Source organism: Carya illinoinensis, chromosome 12 (genome assembly GCF_018687715.1).
Source record: "Carya illinoinensis cultivar Pawnee chromosome 12, C.illinoinensisPawnee_v1, whole genome shotgun sequence".
NCBI classification, from domain to species: domain Eukaryota; kingdom Viridiplantae; phylum Streptophyta; class Magnoliopsida; order Fagales; family Juglandaceae; genus Carya; species Carya illinoinensis.
The window spans coordinates 5,294,229-5,311,347 of record NC_056763.1 but is presented as its reverse complement, the minus strand read 5'-3'; the positions used below and the strand labels follow the sequence as shown (position 1 = coordinate 5,311,347).

General features: G+C 35.4%; 1 pseudogene; it reads left to right on the top strand.

Annotated features, from left to right (window-relative positions):
- Positions 1-6,089: 6,089 nt before the first annotated feature.
- Positions 6,090-12,452, top strand: LOC122289226 (annotated as a pseudogene).
- The last annotated feature ends 4,667 nt before the right edge of the window (positions 12,453-17,119 follow it).

Genomic DNA, 17,119 nt, shown 5'->3' with positions numbered 1-17,119 from the left:
ATATAGCCCCAAAACTAAGCCACATTACAACCTTTTGTGTTGACCGTTCTGATCCTAAGTAAGCTTTTGGAAAGACTGGTGGAAGTCTCATTTGTTAGTATTCCTATCATAAGATCAATGTTTGCTTGTTGTTTGTACATAATTGCCTAATTTTCCATGAGAGTGTGTATACACCCATTGTCAACTCTATAGAGAGAGCCCTTACACGAAACACTATTAAGCTTCCATTATATACGTATTACAATGGTTATAGATTGATTTTGAGAATTTGTGATTTGAATACAAGGATGAACCCTAAAATCTTGATTTTTGGGTTTTTTAATTTTCAGCTCGTATTGCATCAATTATTTTCTAATCTCTTAGTTACATTAGACATTATATTGATTAAGTGTTAATTAGGGCTTAATAAATTTTGATTTTACTAATTAAGATTGTTTAGCTTAGTTGGTTTCTTGATTGTTTAATTTCAATTTGTTAGATTTAGTTGTTAATTTGAGTCTTGCAATTAGTTTGGCAATTTTCGTTGGTTAGTAGATGGGGGTAATTTAGAGTTAATTTTCTGTTTTGCCCCATTAGTTGGTTAATGTTTGATTAGTTAGCTTGTTTTATAAATTGGTGTTTAGTTTATTTTAGATTTAATATTTAATGTGCTGTTAATTAAATTAGTTTATTAAGTTGCCTCTTGGTTAATTAATTTCAGCAAGTTTAGTTTAGTTGTTAGTTTACTGTTTTGCATCTAGTTTCTTCTTCTTCTTTTTCTTCTTCTTCTTCTTCTTCCATTTTTTTTTTTAACTTTTCCTTGCAACACTCTAAAATTCAAAAATATGAATCTAGTCCATGATCACTGCCCTTTTCAATTCGTTACACTCTTCCATTCATTGCACATAGAACCTTTATTTTATCTTTGTAAATATTTTCACCATTTTATACGAGTTTGATTTTAAACTACTTTTCCTGAGGAGACAATTTAGGAATTTTATTTCTAATTATTACACGACATCCTCCTGCACTTGGGATAACCTTTGTGCTACTCATTTTTTAGCGAGTCAAGTTTTTGGCACCATTGCCGACTAAAGTTGTTTGACAAAAATTTAAATTCATTATTTTTATTTCAATTGTTTCTCTCCCTATCTTTATCTCTGATTACACATTTTACTTGTCACCTACTATTTAGTCGCTTGAACCTTATGCTATTTGGGCTGATGTTTCATGTCTTTGGTGAGAAACAGTTCAAATAGGTTGCTAAGAGTTACATCGAGCACTAAGAGTAGTATACATAGCTCAAAGATAGATATCTCTTCTTTCTCTTCTACAAATGAGGGTACTAAAACTAAACAAACCATGGCTGCACTTGCATTCTTAGGGATTATTTGAAGTCCACTTGCACACCTTCATACATTGTTTTACTTGATGATGCACTTAATTTTTCTATTAAACATGGCATGATGTTAGTGATACCTCAGTTCCATGGGATGGAATCTGAGAGTCCTTACCAATACCTGATGGACTTTGAGTTGGCCTACACTACTTTTATTAGTAGAGCCATTACTGATGAATTTATTAGACTTCGTTTATTTCCTTTCTCTTTAAAGGATAAAGAGAAAATTTGGTTTAATTCTTTGAGGGGTAATTCTATCTCTAGTTCGTCTGATATGTAGCATGAGTTCTTACAAAAAAATCTTCCTTTTCAGAGAACTCAGTTTTTACAAGAGCAAATCATCCAGTTCAATTAGAGACCTGATGTGACTTTTCTGGCCAATTGGATAAGATTCAAGGATTTGGTAAATATCTATTGACATCACGGTCTTGAATCATGGAGGCTGGTGAACTTTTTTTACACTAGTCTCACTCCAAAATGTAAGTAGTTTGTTTAGATGATGTGCAATGGGGAATTCTTTGGCAAAGAACCTGAAGAAGCATTACCATTTTTTGACTATCTTGGCAAGAGCACACAATAATGGAACACTCGAACTAATCGAATTTCATTGACAACACAACACTAAGGGCTATTTTGGGTGGGGGCAAATAAGAGCTTAAGGACGATACTGACATTCAAGCCCGAATAGTTGCATTGAATATAACATTGGAGGTTATGGAGATGGAAAAAGTGAAGGCCATGAAAGCAGTAGAGGCATATTCTTTGTGTGCTGATTCGAACCATAAGACCCAAGACTGCACAATTATGCCAATATTTCAAGAGAATATGTCTGAGCATATGCAACCAACAAACTAGGTTAACAAAGCATAGAATTGGCCTTTCTCGAACACATATAATCCGAGAGGGAATGATCAGTCTGGCCAGTCTCTACCACCTTCTCAGCAACAATTTCATCAGGGTGCTTCTCAACACCAATATTAGCCATATCCTACTTCTCAGAGCTATCCTTTTGTAGCACCTCCAACATTTCAATCTCATGTAGCTGCAATGAGTTCTCAACCTCAATCAACTGCAAAGAATTCTCTTGATGACAAGATCGCACAAATGGCCAATACACTTCAATAAGACAAGTGTTGGATCAAAACTAGTCATCTAATTCAATCCAAGAATGATAAAAAACAACAATAAAAACAATAAGGTCTAGATCATAAGGGTGAGAATGAATTAAAAAAGAAATTAAGCTCAAAATATGGTTTAGAGATGACTAATCACATTTAAGTTGATTAATGCCCTTAAATCAAGTTAGAAGCTTAACCATGGCTAGATGGGAACATTAGGGGCTTGTGGGGCTTGAGGGAAACCAATGATATTACGTATCTGAGCTTCAACTGGAATAATGAAATAAAAGACAGGTTTCTTGGAGCCAATTTGTCCAATGAAAGAAATGAATTAGGTGAGTTAAGGTCGTGATGGGCCCCAAGACAGACCAAGTCTTAAGGATTAATTACAAGATTAAAAGCTTGCCTTGGGGCCCATCAGGTGGGGAGTAAATGATGAAATTTCACTTGAGAAAATGGTGTATAAGGCATAGGCTAGGGGCCGATTTGTTGCAATGCACATGAAGGTGTAGCTAGGTGTTGACTGGCAGCAACTTGGGCATTGACATGGCTTTGTTTCTATTGATGTGTGTTGGATCAAGACTAGTCTCCTAATTCAATCTAAGAATGGTAAAAAATAACAATAAAAACAATAAGGTCCAGATCATAAGGGTGAGAATGAATTAAAAATAAAATTAAACTAAAAACATGGTTTAGAGATGACTAATCACGTTTAAGTTGATTAATACCCTCAACTCAAGTTAGATGCTTAACCATGGCTAGATGGGAACCTTAAGGGCATGTGGCACTTATTTGGCTTGAGGGAATTCAACAGTATTGTGTATGTGAGCTTCAATTGGAAAAATGAAATAAAATATGGGTTTCTTGGATAAAAGGCTCAATAATTTTGCAAAGTCCCAGGATGTGACCCCTCTGCATTAGTCTATCCTTAAATAGTGCAGAAATGGAGAAAGCCTTTAGTTGGGATGTATAAGCTTAATTGGGATGCTGCCTTAAACGCCTCCCTGGGAGTGATAGGAGTTAGAGCTATAGTCAAAGATTGGCATGGGACGGTTCTTGGGTCAGTGAAGGCCTCCAAGAAGCTCGGACTCTCCCCTCTAATAGCTTAGGCTTATGCCATGATGGTGGCTATTCAATTTTGCAAGGAAATGGGCTTTACTGATCTGGTTATTGAAGGGGACTCGTTGTAGATGGTCCTCAAAATGCAAAGCTCAGTGAAAGACTGGAGTCAAGGAGGGCCTTATTCTTAAAGATGCTAAAATTGTCCTGGATTCTTTTCCGAATTGAAGTATTGAACACATTAAGAGGGATGCTAATATGGTTGCTCATCTGTTAGTAAAGGATGCCCTTACCAGTGTTGTATATGTGTTTGATCTTGCTTTTATTCTTGATTGTATTAAACAAGTGGTCTTAAATGACTCTTCGTAATAAGTTTTTGGTTGTGGAATGAAATGGTGACCCTATTTTTTTTTTAAAATCCTCTCTCTCCACTGACAGCACCAGGATGCCATGTGGCCCACGGCTTGTCCTATCTTTTCACATGGTCATTTTTCGATGATTTTCCATTTTTAAAATGAAATTTTACATTATATACCATGCATTATATTTATATTTATTTATTTTTATTTCCTTTAAATTAATTAAGTTTTTCTACTTGTCTTCTCTATATTAGGTCCCTATTAAAAAAATAAAAAATAAAAAAATTATATAGAATATATAGTATATAGTGTAAAAATAATAAATACAAATTTTCTTTTGAATATATTGTCTTTCAAATTATAACATGATGTCTAGAAATGAGTCAAAATATACTATCTTTCATTCCAAAAATGTTCTTAACCATCCTAATATATAACTATTAGATATTTGTATAGCTTAAATTAATTTAATTTGATATGTCAGATTGTAAAATTATTTTTATTATAAAATAAACCTAAAAAATTTTATGAAGCCACTTCAATTTCTAAATTTAGTTTATATAATCATGTCTCTAGCCATTTTCGTAGGCTAATTATCTTGGGCATTATTTTTGCCTAAATGAACAAGAAAATTTCTATTTACAACCGGCCAAGGAAATCGCGGGGCCACCACCCACATGGCCAAATTAATTTGCACTTCAATTCCATGACAAAGAAACTCTTTTCGTTTGCTCCTTCAAACCAACATTAGTTCCATCTCCTCTATTGGGGACAATGATTCCTCCAATGCCATCTCCAGGGACCCCACCCAGTTTGCATTGGAAAGTCAAGCCGACCCTACTTTGTCAGCTTCGACTTGGTTGACCACCCGCTCTTCAAGGAGATGGAGTGGTCGAATTAGTTAAACATTAGACAAGTCCATGAACCAGATTGGCTGCTGGACAATGAACAATGAACACCACATCTGCTACTTCTTCTTATTCGTCTCTATCTTCCCTTTCTTTCTTTTTTTCCACCAAACCCATTTTCAGACTTGGCCTCTGGATCATTGGTTTGCAATTTTTGTTATGGGTATTCTTTTTTAGTTATTGCTTGAGATTGCCAGCGACTTCTAGAATTATTTTTTGTAACTGATTTGCGATTGAGATAAAGTGTTTTGTTTGTGCTTTAGAAAATAACCATAACAACGTGCGAAGAAGGAAAATTCTTCTTTGTAACTGGTTTGCAATTACAGACTTGTAATAGTCTGTAAATACTGTGAAGCCTGTGTGCTACTGTATCAAGGAATAACTTAAATCGAAAAATGACTTTGGTTCAATTTTCAATTGACTGAAGATATGGCGAAAAGAAAGATAAGAACAAAAAATAAGAGAAAGATGAAACATCAGAAGGTTCAATTTTCACTTTCAGACACTGAGAGAAAGTCCCAAGAAACACACACACAGAGACATAGAGAGAGGAGGGAGAAGACTAGAAGATGATTGATTGGTTTTGGTTCTTGGATACTCGTAAGGCGGGAGTTACATTGAGAAGATGGTTTTCAATCTATGGGAAGCAGAGTTTTTGTCTGGTTTTATTTTTTGTCCTTTTTTTTTTCTTTTTAAATAACAAAGAAAGCTATGATTTTCCAATGGTTCCCACTCTTGTTGTTTGTAGCAAAATTGAATGAACAAAGGGTATAGTGTAAGACCTAGGCTTGCTGCGTGAAACCCAGCCTAGTCACCCTAAAAAAATGATGTCGTTTGGGTAAGATATCTTCTTCCCTCTTACGGTTTCTTTCTCCCCCAACTTCCTCTCTGTTTGGGCGTGTGGTTCCCTGTTTTTCTGCCCCAAATCTCTCTCTTTTCTTTCAGTTATCTCTCACCAGTTCTTGCTCTCAACTTCTTGGCAAAATCGTGCTCATCTCCCTCTTGCCATCGGGAGGTTATGACACAAGGTGACATCACAGTGAAGAAAATTGCCAAGGTGGAAAGTCCAGCAGACATGTTGACTAAACCAATTCCGGTTCTCAAGTTCCAGCGCTCGTAGAAAGAGGTAGATTCAGTCCTTCGGTGGAGAAGTCTAGGAAGCCCTTTGTTGTTGGTGGCCGAAAGGTAAGTTCTCAGGCAGTGAGTGGCTAGCAGCTCCTAATGAGTCTCATTCTGTCTATGCCCTTTCTTTTGACTTATAAATGGAATGAGTTGGTTCACTCCAGAACCCCTTTCTCTTATGGAAAAACAAGAGTTGGAACCTGAGAGAACTCAATGCAGAGAATGTCAGTTCGATGGTGATGTATGGAATGCTCGGGCATTGTCAGTTCTAGGTGCTGCGATTTTGGAGTTTTCCAGACCTGTTTTCATGCTCAAAGCCACCCCCAAGCCGGTATTTCTTATTTCTCTCTAGATCTCTCCTCTCTCTTGCTTTCTCTATTTTTTTCTGGGTATTTCTTTACTCTCTTTTTTTTCTTTTCTTTTCTTTTCTTTCTTTCTTCTTCTCACTGGTAGATTTCTTTCAATTTCAAATGCTCCTCCCCCCTCTTTTGCGTCGTTCTCTTTTCCACTCGGTTTCATTTTCCTTGTAATTTTTCTTCAACATTATATATATATTTTTCTATTCCAATCCGTGCATCTACTTTGTTTTCCTTGGGGTTTTAGTGCTACAATTTGAGTAGATTTTCAATTGTGTCGCTGGTTTTTTTTTTTTTTTGGTAAAAACAGTAAAGAATATCAATGGGTGCGAAGTAGAATTCAAGAAGATTTGGACATTTTATTTTGTGGAGTTGTGAATGGAGAAAAGGTTGATGTGGGTATTGCTTATTTGGTTGAGTTGGTGGTTGTTTGAGATTTGGGTTGCTGTATTGGTGTTGATATTTCTATTAATTGAGTTTGATGTTGGTTGATGGGTGTATAGGTTAGTATTGAAGTGGGTATATGGTAGATTGGGTTGAAGTGGGGGCTATTCGGGGATTATTATGTGGTTGTTTGGTTTGCGTTAATGTGCTAATATTTGATGTGAAATTATGGATTTTAATTAATTAGAACGAAGTGGCGATTGTTGGTCTTTAACACTTCGTGTATATTTATTTTTTATGAATAGGTGATGAGGCTAATAGAGGTTGAATTCAAAGCATTGATAATACGCTGCAGGAATCAGGTAAGCAGGGTTCCTACGCTAGATTTGCATAAAAAGAAATAAATGAATTGAGGTTGGTTTGTAAAATGGGCATTATTATGTTTTTAAAAGAAAACATGAAAACAACCTCAATATATGTGTTTTGCATTCACTCATGATAAATCTATATGAAAGAGAAAAATGATTTTGGACATGAATAGTGTAGACATGAGTAATATTTGACATGTTTATGAAATGTGCAAAAGAGCGAATATGAAAATTGAGATTTTTTTATACATGTTTTATGAAATGCTTCGGATATGTTATTAATCATTAGAAAATGATATGAATGTGTTCAACACGTGGTTTAATATGATATGAATATGAAAAACTTTCAACATACTTATCTGTTATTATTCTGATTCTGAATATGGTTCCGATATGATGATACTGGTTCATGTGATATGTTTGGTAGCAGCATGATATGATATGAGTGCAACCACTTTGGAAATAAAGTGGTCTTTTATGTGTTCTTTCCTGTGTACACACTCAGAACTCCGAGATTGAAAAAGGAAAAGTTTCACAATATGATACTGTCTGATTTGACCACCGAGGATAGCACAACCCTACCACGAGGGTTAAACATGGTATTTGATATGATAAGATGAGAATGTTCAGTTATGTTATACCAAAGTATTTTTTATTATGAACAGTTGTTTTATTCTAAAAATGAGAAGATTGAAATGTCACTCTATTTTCTTTCCTGGTAACATACTTTGAGATTTGCATGCGAAAATGAAGTGATTCATTATCTTGCATATGAAACTTTATGAAAATGCTCATGTTGTACACACTAGTATATGTGCTTTGCTTACTGAGTTGTTGGTAACTCACCCCCTTATGTCCAAATATTTTTCAGATGGTATGGATGGTACAACTGATGATCAAGAATAGAAATTTGTGGATGTGGATGTAGATGGTTTAGATGATGGGGATAGAGTGTGGGATTCTTTAGGGTACTTTTAATAGAAGGACTTTCTGTTGTTTCTTAGATTTGTTATTGTTTGTGGACTTAGTAAGACTTAAGGATTTTTCAATTATTTTGTTGAGACTAATGGGAAATTGTGGCCCCCTTTGATTCATGTTATTCGTGAAAATGACTATATGGACATCATCATTAAGCGTTAGTTGTGGAAAATATGATATTGTTTATTATTTTTGAAGTCTTTGAAGATTTTAGATTTGATGAGAGGCAAGTTTATAAGTGACAGGTAATAATTCTCTGACCCCTACAGGACCGCGGCGTTACATATAGTAGTAATGTGACATTATCGTAAGCGACTGACAACGAGAGTTGTGTCACATTAACCAGATGTCTCAACAAAACAGTGATTTGAGTGACTTTAACAAGTACACTTACCAATTTGGTGCCTCAATCCATCTCAACTCATGTCATCTAATCATTATAATTTTCTCAATTTTTAACACAAAATATAATAAATAATTCAACTTTTTTAAATCTCAAACTAATAATAATAATATTAAAAAATAATATTCTAACAATATTTTATTTGATTTTTGATTTTTATCTCAACTCAATTCAAATTAACGTCCAAACGCAAACTTAAAAGACCAGAAAAGCCACTCGCCATGTGAAACAGAGAAATCTGTATCAAGAAATGGGATCTCTTTCTTGGTCAGCTGTTGGACCCGTTAAGCCTAGCAGCTTTGCTGTTCTGCTTGTTTTGTTGCTTTCCTGCTCCAGTTTTAGTTCTACAGGCCAGTGCCTCACGATGTAGGCTTTCATGTCCATCTTTACTACTTTAGTAGTTTGGAAGTGTTAATTATTGTTGTGTTGCTGACTATTGCTTAGCTCGCTGGAGATCTGTTCCATTTAGCAAGAATTTGGCCCTTTGATATATAATTGATCGACTGGTGTAGGAAACTTGTGGTGGGATTGGAGATGTGCTTCTGTAATTACGGATTTATATCAATTTAACAAATGGATGTTTAAAATGCTCTTCTATTTGGGCTTGTAATATGTTGATTGGAGTGAGACATGGTTATTATCTGATATAGGCGGTGATGAAGACCTTGAAAATTCTGTGTCTGAATCTTTTCCATTGATTCAGCATTTATTTGGTCTGTCAATGACCATAAAATATATGGATAATATAAATCAGACCGCCATTTGTGGTGATTACAACTGGTTTTCTCGAATGAGGTTTGCTATATGAGGCATTTCGAGAAGTATTTTGCCCCGAAAAGAGTAGTTTCTTCTTTTTCTTCTCCTACTCCTCCTCGTTTTCCAGTTTTTTCTTCTTTTAAGTTTTTTGGGGTTTTCTCAAGTAGTGTTTTATATTTTTTTTCCATCTTCAGCCTTTTCTTCATTCTTTTATATTTGTGTTTTTAATCCTTTAGTTATGTTATTATAATTTGACAATCTCTCCAAAAATTTGCTGGAGAAAAAGAGGTTTGAATCTCAATTCTTTCCGCTTTTAGAAAACTTTGTTAATTTGGTTACTAGAGTTAGTATAGAGGCTTAGAAACGGAAGTTGATAACTGAGCATACTTGTAAAGTTATCATGTAATCAGAAGTAATTTTTCAAGCAGTTACAAGCTTTAAGTCCCAGGTTTACAATATGAGGTGTGGTAGTTAGGCAGAGGGACCTTAACAATGCTAAGTTTCCCGTTTCAGGAAGTTGGAATCTATTTAACCCTAAGAAGAACAAAAGTTCTCATGTGTTTGATCAATTAATTGGGCTAGGAAATTCATCTATCATTAACATCTGGAGAAGCGGTAAGGCACAAAAGTCAATTCTGTGTCTTTAATGTTATGGTGGTATTTCATAAATGGCAAAAACAGAGAAGTGCAACGTCCCACCTGTTTTTATTTATGAATTTATTTTAGTATAATTCAAGGAAAGGACATTGAGAAATCTAAGTTAATATAAAATATGAGAGAATTCTATAATACATCATGTAAACTGAATACACCTATTGGCGTTTCACACTCAAAAGAACTACCACAGTATTCTCTTCATGGGAGGAACCAATGCACCCAATGGTGCTCCCACACTCAAAAGTACCGCAATACTCCTCTTTATGCGAGAAATAATGATGCACATATAAACTTTCGTACAACTCCTTTTTTCACAACTCTATTTGAAATAGAGGGTGCTACGTAAAATTTGGAACAAAAATAAAAAAAGTTGTATTTTTTATGAAGTGGCAGTATCACATTGGTTGGTTGTAAAAGAGTTATATGAATATCATTAATCTTATATGAGAACCATTACAAGCCAAATACCCCTCTTGGGCTTAAGCCTCCGCTTGAGTCTATGTTCCCATTTGGACAGAAGTTACTGAATTGCTAACACCAATATATATAAAGTTACAGCTACACAATTCATTACTCTATTTATTTGTGTATGATCATGCGTTTTCTCTACTCTCCAATATAAGATTTACTACACGTTGAGGCAATTTATGACAGTATCATTCTCTTTTGATTTGGCAGGCTGTTGTTACTATGTATAACTTCCAGCAATATCGCGACATTCAAGCACCAGGATGGACATTGGGGTGGACATTGGCGAAAAAAGAAGTAATTTGGAGCGTGATGGGGGCACAAACAACTGAACAAGGGGATTGTTCAAAATTTAAGGGGAACATTCCACATTGCTGTGAGAAGGATCCAACCGTGGTGGATTTGTTGCCAGGAACTCCATACAACCAGCAGATTCCTAATTGCTGCAAAGGAGGAGTGATGAACTCATGGTTCAAGGACCCAGCCAATGCAGCAAGCTCGTTCCAGGTCAGTGTGGGTGCAGCGGAACAACAAAAAAAACTGTCAAAGAGTGCCTAGGAACTTCACCCTGAAAGCTCCTGGGCCTGGATATACTTGCGGGCCAGCAGAGATCGTGAGACCAAGCAAATTTGTGACTGCAAATAAACGAAGAGCCAGCCAAGCTTTGAGTAAGTTCCTATTAAAGGCTTCTACAGTAATTTATAGGTGCATAACTGCATGCCTCTCATGCTGGGTTGTAATTAGCAAGCCAGTAGCATTATACACCATCTTAAGTGAGTGAAATATGTAGACGTGTGATATCTGGTAACAAGCAACTGACATTCTTGTGTACTATACGCAGCAAAAATAAGTTACTTTGGTATTATTATTAAATTAAAGCTAAATAATATTGCGTAAGAGAAAATTTAAATGAAAATAATATATCTAATTTAATAATTTGTTTTAAAACTTAAGTGGTCTTTTAAGGCATGTTTGGACACTTGTATTATCTTAGAATTTTGTGAATAGTAGTAAAATGGTTTAAGTAAAGATGTTTTATTGGGTTTTAGGAAAAGAGAGAGAAATGGTTGAATAAAAATTTTATAAAGTTAAAAACTTGTTTGAACATATGTTTTTAATATTATTTTTGTTTTGAAGTTTGTAAAAATTGCATTTGATTTTTGTGTTTGAATAATGATTAAGTAATGATTGGATGAAAAAACTAAAATTTTGAAATTGAAAAATGTTTTGTTTTTGAGTAATATTTGGTAATGAAATTATGAGAAGTTAGTGAATTCTCATAGTATCCAATCATGCCCATTTTCCTAGCTCCGTCTCTTTTGTTTTCTGAATTTTTGTCTTTGATTCTTTGTAATTTTGTTTCCGACTGGTTAATAAATGTTGGTGAGTTTTAAAAGAAGTTAAAAGAGCCTATCAATTATGATTGTTGATGATCATAGTTACAAGGCACAATATATAAAGAACTCTTGGTCCCTCTCTTCATTCAAGAAAAGTTAGGTTTTTCGCCACTAACATAGAAATGATGGGTGTAAGAGACAAGAAGATCAAAGCTACAAAAGAATTTTGGATATCAAAGTTCTAACATTGATGCTCTTTTAACGGTCATATTTATTGTATAATTGCTCAAGGTATATTTTACTTATAAAATGAACTATAATAGTTCAAGGTATACTGACTTAGTTATCATATAGAGCACTTTGGTTTTAATAATTCATCTATTCCTGAGTAATGCCCAGGTCTACAATTAGTTACCATTATATCTATTGTTTCTCTTTTGTGGATTAAGAAATTCTGGATATGAAAGAAAAATATTACTCAATGTTTATCTTACCTTGCTTTGCATCTTGTGGCAGTGACCTGGAATGTTACTTGCACGTATTCACAATTACTTGCTCAAAAGACACCCTCCAGTTGTGTTTCTGATGCAAATTAGGAAGATGCTCCTTAATTCATGGGATTGCTCTATTAGGCAAAGGATTTTTGGGAAGCATATTTGTTATTTCAATTCTAGTTTATTTGATTGTTATTTCTTGCCTAGTTTGTTTCTTTCCTAGTTTGTTTTCCTAGATCATAGTTCTTTGGTTGAATATTTGAAGGGAAGGAAAAATAATGAAAGGCAGTTGCCATCTTTGTCGTTCTTGATTTGTTTTGGAGATTCCAATTTGCATAGACTTTGTATTTGTTTTCTTTTCCTCTTCTTGGCTATCAATGTGAGGTTGAACCAAAAGAGTTTGCACCAATTTTTGGCATCAGAGCAAAGTTCCTTCCTTAAGGCGCTTGGCAACTCATGTGTGTAACACGTAGTGGTAATTCTTATGAGTTTTGCCACATACAAGCAAAGTCGCGTAGTAATCTGCATACTAATACTATTTCTTCATATTCAAAATTTAAATCAGCATTGTTTTCAATAAAATTTATTTTTTGACCAATCATATTAGATTGATGCACATATTAGTGGACAGTTATGCTTGCAATTAGATTTTTCTAATTCTTACACCATGTCGAACAATGAAAACTTGAACCACCAAGACCCAAAACAACCTAATTTGCAGCACCAAATCACTCAAACTGCTACAATCTTGGAGCAGCTCGCTCATCGACTAGATGTCATGGATGAGTGCCAAGCTCAAGGGGAGTTTAGGCCTCTCAACAGGAGGGGGCGTGGCCCATTTTGTAAGGAGGTGCGGGATGAAAGTGATACTGATGATGAAGAGGTTTGGGAGGATGAAGAAGATAGGGAGTTTGAGAATCATTGGCCTCGTATTTGGCATAACAAGGAAAGTTTTCATTGTATTTGTGGTGGGCACGGATCATATTATCAACCTCTTAATGAATTGATTAAGAGGATTGATTAAGAGGATAAAGGTAGATGTATCGAATTTTTATTGAAAATTAGAGTCCAATGCTTTCGAAGAGTGGTTGACGGCCATTGAAGATTACCTCGATTGGTTCACTGTATCGAAGGATCAAAAAGTTCATTATGTCTGAATGAAATTGAAGGGGCATGTGCCAGCATGGTGGGGGAGTGTGGAAGAACAATTACGCCGCACTTGACGTCTATCAGTTTCTAACTGGGAGGAGATGAATGAATGATTGAAAAAAAATATTTGCCCATTGATTATGAGCAAATGATGTTTGAAGAGATGTTACAACTGAGGTGAGGGCCATTGAGTGTTGATCAATTCATGGGCCACTTCCATGAGTTGATTGTCCGTAGCAAGATTATAGAAATTGAACATCAAACTCTAGCTCGTTACCACACCAGATTACATAGTGATCTATGTAAAGAAATGTTGACTACACTAATAATTAATGTGGAATAGGCGTATCAATTAGCACGACATATTCAAAACAAATGGGAGCCTTGATTGGGAGGAAAATGATGTCAACAAATCCAAGGCTGGAGCGTGTGGCAATGTCTTCATTCCAAAGGCCACCATTAATGAAAGATCAACCCAAGTGTAGGGTGATGGGAGACCAGAAAGGAAAGGCAAGGATAGGAAAAGTTACTGGTGAAGGGCCGCAATGTTACGAATGCATGGGCTTTGGGCATTATGCTATTGTGTGTCCTACAAGAGACAAAAAGCTAGCTTTCAAATGTGAAAAAGAATTAAAGGAAATAGATACCGTTGAAGAAGTAGATGAAGAGGAAACCGATGGGGGTATTAATGGTGAGGAAGAACACTTGGGTGCATCAGATCTACCTAGCTGCGTGATCCATCGAATGTTGACCAGAACTAAGAAAGAGATTAAGGCTAATCCTAAGTGGCTATGTACCAACATTTTTCACACGTGTATGGAACATGATGGCTGAGCTTTGAATGTCATTATTGATAATGGCAATGATATGAATGTGATTTCCAAAACAGCCATAGAGTGTTTGGGGTTGAAAATTAAGAAGCATCCTACTACTTATTGAATCAATTGGGTTAATGAAGAAAATTCAATCCTAGTAAAGCATCAATGTTTGGTGAAGTTCTCACTGGGAAAAAAATATGTGGACGAGGCTTGGTGCGATGTGATTCTTGTGACCGTTTGTCACATGTTATTGGGGTGACCATGGCTTTGTGATAGAAGGGTTTCCTATGACAGGTATGCCAACACTTATTCCTTTAATTTTAAGGGTAAGAAACTCGTTTTTGATCCTTTGCAGATTTCAGAATTTGAGACCCAAAGAGAAGCTGTTCCAATTTTGACCATGCGTAAATTTTCTCAAGTCCTAACTGAAGAACATATGGTGTAATTGGTGTTGAGTCGCTGGTGTGCTGTCATAGGCAACCAAAAATAAAACCTATACTTTTAAAAAATACATGTAGTACGTAGTGTGAGTAAGGATCATTCCCACGGAGAGTGTCTATCCTAATTTTATGCTAGGTGAACAAGGATGGGAGGGTTTGAGTTTAACAAGGACAATTTCAATAAGTACAACAAAGGAACAATTCAAATTAAATTATCGAAATCAATCAAAAAGACAAACCTTGGTCTAAGTCAACATCTGATACTTAAAGCATAAATTGAACACTAAAAACAAATTAGATCTCATAGTTTTATTGATTCTGAGGCTTCCGTTTCCTTCAACCAATTATGAAAATTTAGCCACACAAGGCCATGATGAAAACTCAAAGGAAAATTTTGAGAAGAGGGGAGGGAGAAGCGTCTGGATGTCTCCTGATTCTTCCCCCTTTTAACCCGTTCAAATCAGTTATTGTGAAGCCTTCCCAATCTCCTAAAAATATTCTCAGTATTATCCTCCACTAACAATATCCAAATCTGACTAATAAAATGAAAATATTGAAAATAAAATAGAGTTCTAATATAATTAGGAGAGTAGTGTTTCCAGCTGGAATTGTCATGCATCAGATCTCGTGCATCAGGTCTCAAAACATTCGCAGATAAATCACGTATTTGAATTACATGATATGGAACGTTTTGGAACGTCAGCAGTGCAGGTGTGTCAACTTCAAAATTCAAAACATGAAAGTTGTAGAACTTTTTAGGAAGATGCTAATTAGGAAGATGCTCCTTAAATTGTAGGGCTACTTTGTTAGGCAAAGGATTTTTGGGAAGCATATTTGTTATTTCAATTCTATTTTACTTGATTGTTATTTCTTTCCTAGTTTGTTTCTTTCCTAGTTTGTTTTCTTAGATTGTAGTTCTTTGGTTGAATATTTGAAGGGAAGGAAAAATAATGAAAGGCAATTGCCATCTTTGTCATTACTGAATTTTTTTGGAGAGATTCCAATTTGCAGAGAGACTCTGTATTTGTTTTCTTTTCCTCTTCTTGGCTATCAACGTGAGGTTGAACTATAAGAGTTTGCACCAGTTTCTCTTTCCTCCTTTCATGGAGTTTGTATGATAACCACTAAGGTTGGTTCTATTGTAATCTTATTAGAATACTGATGTGTCGTTTGATGTTTAAAGAGTATAAATCCTTTCTTTACACCATATCCAATTTGAAGGTATTCTCTTTGTATTAATAGTATTTTGTATCGAAAACTTTAAGAGTGGTAAAAGAGAGACGGAGTTTGTATGGGATTACCACCTAAGGCCAGTTCTATTGTAATCATCTTAGAATGGTGACGTGTTGTTTGATGATTAAAGAGTATAAATCCTTTCTTTACACCATATTTGATTTGTTATTCTCTTTATATTAATAATATTTTGTATCGAAAACAACGAGTGGAAAAAGAGAGACGGAGTTTATATGAGATAACCACCTAAGCTGATTCTGTTGTAATATCCTTAGAATGATGACATGTCATCATATTATTGAAAAGTATAAATCCCTTCTTTACACCATATCGAGCTTGAAGTTATTCTCTTTGTATTAACATTATTTTGTGTCAAAAACATTGAGAATATAAATTTTTATTATAACCAATTCAAGTTTTTTAATGAATATATTAATTTATTTATCTTTATCAAATCTCATGAAATGGAATAAATGGGCCAATCAAAAGTTTAGAAGAAAGTGTTGTTCCGCTTTCTGACTTTCGCTTTTTTTACTTGAACATTTTTCACTCTCGCGCACCTAGGGTTGTTGCATGGCCTCTTTGGAGGCCCTGCATGAGAAAGTAATGTTCTGCATGACTAATGAAGAAGATTTATGCTCTACCATGGCTAGGGAATTTTTTGATATTGAAGGTGCACCTTATCGCATCTTTCATTGGTCGCTGGATTTTGTGGAAGATCGAGAACCAGTGTTGGCTCTAGTGTCGATTTTCCTTCTAGGTTTGCCCCCTAATTTTTTCCATACTTATACCTTGAAAATTCTCACTGGTGGGTTTGGGAGATTTATGAAATGGAATAATGCCACAGCTTGTGTTTCTCACCCTGAAGGGGCCTGTTGTTGTGTTGAAATGGACATCTCTCAGCTAGAGCAAAAGGGTTTCTAGATTGGGATTCCTAGTGAGGTGGGGAGTCATTTTCAGGAAGTAATTTTTGAAACCTTGCCTGCTTTTTGCCATAACTGTCATGTCGAAGGTCATTTAGTTTCAGCCCGTAAGTTTGAAAAAAAAACTTGTGAAACAAGGGGATGGAGCCGTGCTTTTGAAACGTAAGGAGGCCAAACAAGTTTGGCGTCAAGCTGATTGGGTGGAACAAAATTCAGAGGATTTTGTGGGGCATAGGAAGTCTCATAGAGGAGAGATTTTGCAGAGGATTCAGGATAGGCAAAAGATTAGCAAAAGATAAGCGTAAACTCGGGTGAAGTCTTGTATGGATCAAGAAAGGGCATTGCTTTTAGAGATGCTGAAATGTTACCTGTGTTGCAGTAGGGGAATGATTAGATTAGTCTTGTTTTGGA